Source organism: Chiloscyllium punctatum, chromosome 40 (genome assembly GCF_047496795.1).
Source record: "Chiloscyllium punctatum isolate Juve2018m chromosome 40, sChiPun1.3, whole genome shotgun sequence".
NCBI lineage: Eukaryota > Metazoa > Chordata > Chondrichthyes > Orectolobiformes > Hemiscylliidae > Chiloscyllium > Chiloscyllium punctatum.
Window position 1 is genome coordinate 60898615 of NC_092778.1, and position 6890 is coordinate 60905504.

At 45.7% G+C, this 6890-nt stretch overlaps 1 protein-coding gene across 2 annotated transcripts in view; it reads right to left on the reverse strand.

Annotated features, from left to right (window-relative positions):
- Nucleotides 1-6515, reverse strand: part of fbxl16 (F-box and leucine-rich repeat protein 16) — a 170345-nt gene extending 163830 nt beyond the window's left edge. The window contains exon 1 of one of the 2 annotated variants that reach the window (XM_072560048.1): nt 6291-6515. The gene's annotated coding sequence lies outside the window, so the exon portion shown is untranslated. Of the gene's footprint in view, nt 1-39; nt 1129-6290 lie in introns of those variants that run through there. The other variant, XM_072560049.1, reaches the window with a different exon arrangement.
- Nucleotides 6516-6890: the final 375 nt, after the last annotated feature.

The following is a 6890-nucleotide window of genomic DNA, read 5'->3' on the forward strand; positions in this document are numbered from 1 at the left end:
TACAGTATCTCGACCACAATGTTAGTATTTAGACGTTACCTTAGAAGATGAAGCGTCCGCAAAAGGGAGTGAAGTTTGCGTGAAATTTCATCGAATTACGAACCAGTCCGAAAGGCCACTTGGCGGACAATAAGGAGACGCGGTTTCACTCTAAGTGAGCGGTGACATAGGGGTGACATATAGCCACAGGCTTCGACTGTATAATGCCGTTTCACCCTCACCTAAGTGCTGCTTCTCGACACAAGTCGCTCCAACCTGTTCTGGGTTAGCGCCGATCCCCGTGCATGCCGCGGGTATTGACACCGCTCTCCTTGGGCGTCCCGGTCAATTTAGGATCATTCTAGGCCCCCTGGCCAAGACCGGAATGGTATCATTCACCCAGAAACGGAACAGGAGTTCAAACAAATAGGTAGCCCGCCCGTGTGTGTGCGTGTGTGTGTGTGTGTGTGCAGCCGTAAGTTACAATCAACGGGAGCCACAAACAATACCACGGACACGGCTACAGCTCGAAATTTCGTCGATGGTCCAAAAAAAACAGAGAACCAGATGTTTCATCGCAACGATAATGGCTGGCAAACAGCGACTGAACCGATCCAGGTAGAGCGACGGCGATCAGCACCGCGGACAGCACCCCAATGGCGAGCACCACCAGATCAGCACCATGGACAGCGACACCACCCTGGGCACGCCATCGACATTGGGAGCAGGACAGCTGGCCGGGTGCCGACTGCGACAGGTCCTGGAAAAGCGCCGCATGAGCATCGTCAGTCAAACGGAGTGGCTCCTACCGCCAGCTCTTCTGAGTCTCACCAGGATCTTCCAGTCAAATAACAGGCCTAAATAAAGCCGAGAGAGATGGAGGGGGAGGTGATTCCTGACAGCCTGCTAGATCACGCTGTATTTAGAGCGCCCAGCACGAATGGATTGATGTCCTTTTCCTCGCCTGAAAATCGGAGATTAATAGCTCATTGTTGTGGGTGCTGTTTGGCCTTTGCTTGACAGGCTATTCCCAGCTGTTAGAGTGCCCTGGATCTTCTCAAATCTGTCAGTGTTCCAATCTCATCACAGCTCTGCATGTTGTTAATGAATGCCTTGTGTTTAATTATAAATCAAATGACCAAAACACATAAAGCATGAAATCCAACCTTACAAAGGTGAAAAAAATAACAAAATCGCAGTAAGATTTTGTATGTTTGTTCCAGTACAGAGAGAGCCATATGCTTACAATTCTAATCAAATTCAAACAGAACACCACTGCCCACTTAAAAACATCTAAACAGTAACCTGTCTTCAGGTTCATCCCCTTAACTGGAAAGCATCTGAATCATAAACCAGACAGACCACTTAATTGGCCTCTGGTCTTGTGCCAAATTACTATCCCTGATCTCAGGGCAGGCAAAAGTAGAAATCCTGGACCACCCCCATCTCCCCATATTAATGACAGATAAATGAGGCCAACTTCCCTGCTCCTTGTCTGTGTTTATCATTCATTGATGAAACAATGCCTCTGGATGTCAGATGAATGCAAAACTTGGCTCAGGTATCACAGTTTGGGCCATTAGTCCTTTGACATTGTCAAGGATAACTCTTGACTAATGGAGCCCTCTAACCAGGCTGCCGGAGGTGACTTGGTAACTGGGGCCCAGAGGGAAATAACAGTTCCAGGAAAGGAGATGAGCTAATGATATACAAATAAATTTGAATCAAATCCTGAAATTAAATATTCAGATAATTTAAACGTGCCAAGAAAGAGTGAATCATTCTGATCAGCAGGTGAAGGGCTGGGTGGAGAGGAGGGTGTGTTCAGCATGTGTGTGATTCAGTATAGCTGAAAAAAGACATACATTATGGAAGCTTTACATCAGAACAATTTGCAAGAAATATCAAAATGAAGAGTAAACAGCATTACTTGCATTTTAAATGTTGTTTTCTCTTTCTATTGGTAATCTTGTGAATTGTGCTGATGACAAATTTCCACAAAATGTGTTATTTTCAACTTCAATTTCTGTACTTTTTAAAATTTATTCATGGAATGTAAGCATCACTGGCTGATCCAGCATTTATTGCCCATTCCTAAATGCCCTGGAGAAGATGGCTACCTTCTTGAACCACTATAATCCATGCCTTGTAGGTGTAGCCACACCGCTGTTAGAGAGGGGTTTTCCAGGATTTTGACCTAGGAACAATGAAGCAATAGCGACACATTTCCAAGCTGGGATGGTGAGTTGTTTTCAGGGTGGCACATCCATGTTAAGCCTACTTGCTCCAGGCTGACTCCTTTCTTTTCCTCTCTTTCCTTTTCATTTCTTTTTTGCTTTTTCTTAATTTTTCTGACAAGATACCTCAAAATGGTGCTGGATTGTGGCAACAGAACATTTTTCATTGGATCTCAGTAGGTATATGTGACAACAAATCATTCATTTATTCCATTCTTCTGCTGCCTCTGTCCTTTCAGTGTAGAGGGCACAGATTTAAATTTTTCTGTCGAAGGAGCCTTAGTGAGATGCTGCAAAGCATTTAGCAACACTATGAGCAGAACCATTCAGCTCTATTTTACTGGAGGTCCCATGCATTAAAATAATTCTGGAGACCGGAAATGGAAAAGTCCTTCCAGTTGAAGTCGAATAGTTAAAGGAATTGAAATATCTGTACAGAATCCCAAGAAGGAGATGGAAGCACCAACAAGAGGGTGGGGAAAGAATGGTCCTTTTTAAAAAAAAAGTTGTCAACTCCAGTTGAAAATAAAGCTGGTAGTCTCATGTTACCCCACAGTCCCAGGTGAACTTGGCACTGGGGTGATGGGCCATGTTGTTAACTGGTTTGCTGGTTTTATGCTTTTGTTTATTTTTCACTACCATCAAGCCATTTTAGTGGACATGACAAGCTCACTAAAATTGCAACAGCCAGGAACCCAGATCCATTGACTGCCTCTTGGAGCAATCCAGAAATATGTCCTCAAACTTGTTCTTCAAATCAGTTAGACCATGCATCTTCAATCCATTTGATCTTTTTTAGCCCATATCATTTGACAGTCTGACCATCATCTTACCCAAAATTTGAAATTTACAAATACAACAAATGTTATGTTCTTACCATTGCCCTTGTTGGTAATGTCATACATCAACATCGGTGAAAAATTATTGAGACTTGATGAGAAAATAAAAACCTCAGGCATATTAAATTGAACAGAAGTGCCCATAAATATATTTAAATAGGAAAATTGCTGGGTTTAGATAAAGAGAATGTGGCCTCTGGGAATTGAGTCAATTTCATTAATAAATGGATAATTCAGACACATTCAGAAAGTAAATGACTGCTTCTTGCATTTTTATGGATTTTCAGCACAAGATAACCAACATGATACTGTCTATTGAGCCCACTCCTAAAATCAACCACTTGGAAGGGAACTGTTCTTTCAGCACAAGCAGTTTCACAGAACATCTTTGGTCAATGAATTCTCATCCAGCTCCGTCCACAGCTTGCCCAAGTTTGAGACTAAACAGTGACTCCCTGAAATCTGAATGTAAACTGGAAGTGAGTTGAATTCCTAACATGAACTCAGGGCCATCTGAACACTTTGATAAAAACTGGAAACAAACATCTATTTCCATCAGTTGAAGAGCATATCGAACTATTCAGGGAGCAGGGCAGCAACAAACAATTCCAGCCACGCAAGGCAGTCTTCACTAACGCTGCCACAATACTGGCATCATGAAACAATACTCAACACTTAAAGAAATGTATGCTGTACTGGAATTTACACGGATCTCTGTGAGGATGGGAACAACACAAATGGAGGTAGCATCACATTAGGATTAACCAATAGAGGCCCCAGTTCACAGACTCTCACAAACACACAGACAAGAGCGCACACACACACATCCACAGAGAAGCAGACACACAAATAAACACACACACACATAAACACACACACATCCATACACAAGCATACACACACATTAACACACACATTAACACACACAAACACACACACAAACACACATTAACACACACCAACACACACAAACACACACCAACACACATCCATACACAAGCACACACACATAAACACACACACGGACACATTAACACACATCCACACACCAACTCACACATACACATATGTAAGACATTGATAATGAGGCGGTAGTGTTCTTTTAATTCAACAACTCAAACAGCTTTGACCTAAAAGGAGCACCGTTTTTGTAGTTTTCAGATTCAGATGGATTCAGCTCCTTTACACTGCAATTTCTAAGAGCCAACACCCGTCTGACGTTAGCGTCTGAAGCGATGTAGATCTGCGCCCAGGGCCGTGTCATAGTCCCGTGTCAGGATGGGGCGCTCGGGGTTGGGGGGGGGGGGGGGGGGCGCGGGGGAGCTCAATCTCAGAGCCAAACCACTGAGAGACACAAAGAACTCACACCTGATTCACAGGGGCCTCCGGCCGAATGAGAAATGTGCGGAAGGAAAGGATTTACAAGCTCCCGGGGCGGTCTCCACACCCTCCTTTACACTCGCTGACGTGCTCCTTGTCTCTCACATGCATACGGCCAAACATAACGCAAGCAAACTCCCACCAATACAGAGGGTGACTGCACAGCACAGAAGCCATGCACACCAGGCGCTCAGCTCTCTCCCACCGTCAGACACACCTTTCTCCATCACTAGAGGACAAATTTGTCACATTGCCCTCTCCCACATTCTCGCTCCAATGAGTAATGTTACCACATATTTGCATGAATTCCTTCTTAAACACTCTTACCCGTCTCCACCTCTCATTGACTCTCTGACAGAGCCTCACATTCACACATGCCTGCACAACACACGAAGTACACAGGGTTGCATAATGGAAACAGGCCGTTCGGCCCATGCTAGCAATTATCCGACACGGGAGCATCACCCCGAATCTGTCTCCTGCCCCAAACTATTACCATTCACTCCGCTCCACTCACTTCCCTGTTCCTAAATCCCGCTCTCAGTACTTTTCATCATTTGGGTCACATACATTTTGTCCTTCGCACGGGCAAGTGCACCCTCTACATTGTAATCACATGTAACCTCTTCGTCCCAAACATTCCCTCCGGTCCTCTCCCAATTGCAGTCTCACTCAAAATGCATTTTCTCTCTCTGACAGAGATAATCTCACGTATCCTCCCCACGCCCCCCAAACACACATTTTATCACATTCTCCCTGTCTCTCACACACACATAGATATTCTCACATTCTCCCCTCTGTCTCTCACACACAGATAATCTTACCCATTCTCCCCACTCACACACCAATATTCTCACATATTCCCCCTCACACACACAGATATTCTCACACATTCCCTCCTCTCTCACACACAGATAATCTCTAACATACCTCCCTCTCTCACACAGATAATCTCACAAATTCCCCCCTCTCGCACACAGATAATCTCACACATTCTCTCTCTCACATACATAGATAATCTCACACATTCCCCCCCGCCCCTCACACACATATTCTCATACATTCTCCACCTTTCTCACACAGATATTCTCACACATTCTCTCTCTCACACAGATAATATCACACATTCTCTCTCACACACACACAAATAATCTCACACATTCCCCCCTTCACACACAGATAATCTCACACATTCTCTCTCTCACACCCAGATATTCTCACACATTCTCCCCTCTCTCAAACACAGATAATCTCACACATTCTCTCTCTCACGCATTCCCCCCTCACACACACAGATAATCTCACACATCCCCCTCACAAAACACAGATATTCTCACACATTCTCCCATCTCTTACACACACAAATAATCTCACACATTCTCTCTCTCGCACACACAGATAATCTCACATATTCCCCCTCTCTCACACAGATATGCTCACACATTACCCCCCTCACACACAGAGCAATTCTCACACATTCTCTCTCTCACACACATAGATAATCTCACACATTCCCCCTTCACCCCCCCCACACACACATATTCTCACACATTCTCCATCTTTCACACAGATATTCTCACACATTCTCTCTCTATCACACACAGATAATCTCACACATCCCCCCCCCCCCAACTCACACACACACACATATTCTCACACATTCTCCCTCTTTCACATACACGCTGTCGAACATCCCCTCCTGTCCTGCCACATTGCACCTTACAGCGTCAGATCTGTGCACGCCCTGGCCATGACTGTGATTTATTATTAGAACCCAAATAAAGCATCTGCTCTGCTTTCTAATACACACAAAATACAAAGCGGTTGTTGCCGTGTGGCTTCAGCGGTGTCTTACCTTTTCAGAATTGTCCCTGCTCCATTGTTTCCTTGCTGTGCTCTCCGGAGGATGTGGCAAAGATTTATATGGTTTTAAAATTAAAACCGGTCCCTGGCAGCGTAAGGTCTCTCTGTCTCTCTCTGTATCACACACACACACACACAGAGCCGCCAGTCAGAAGGCGTCTCCGGGCCCCACGTAACATGAACACATCCTCCTGCAGGGGCTGTCAGCGACTGACAAGCGAGAGAAGGGGAGGGGACTGCGGGGGGGGGGTGGGGGGAATAAAGAGGAACAAAAAAAGGGGAGGGGGTTGGATCTGAGATGGGCGAGGAACAGGCAACTTCACCTCCGTTCCCCCGCCCACACACAGAGCCACCCAATACCCTCTTCACCCCCCCTCCTCCCTTAATCTGGTTGAGGCGAGGTGCGTGGGGGCAGGAGGATGGACAGTTTCAATCCCCCCCCTCCCTCAGTGACCGGGTACGGCTCAATCCCCGGCTCTGTCCCCTCACAGACCACATTCCACCACCCACCAATCCTCCAATCCACACACCCCCTCCCGAAACCTCGGAGGGGGGGTGGATTCGCCATTGACCCCCACACACACGCCCCACC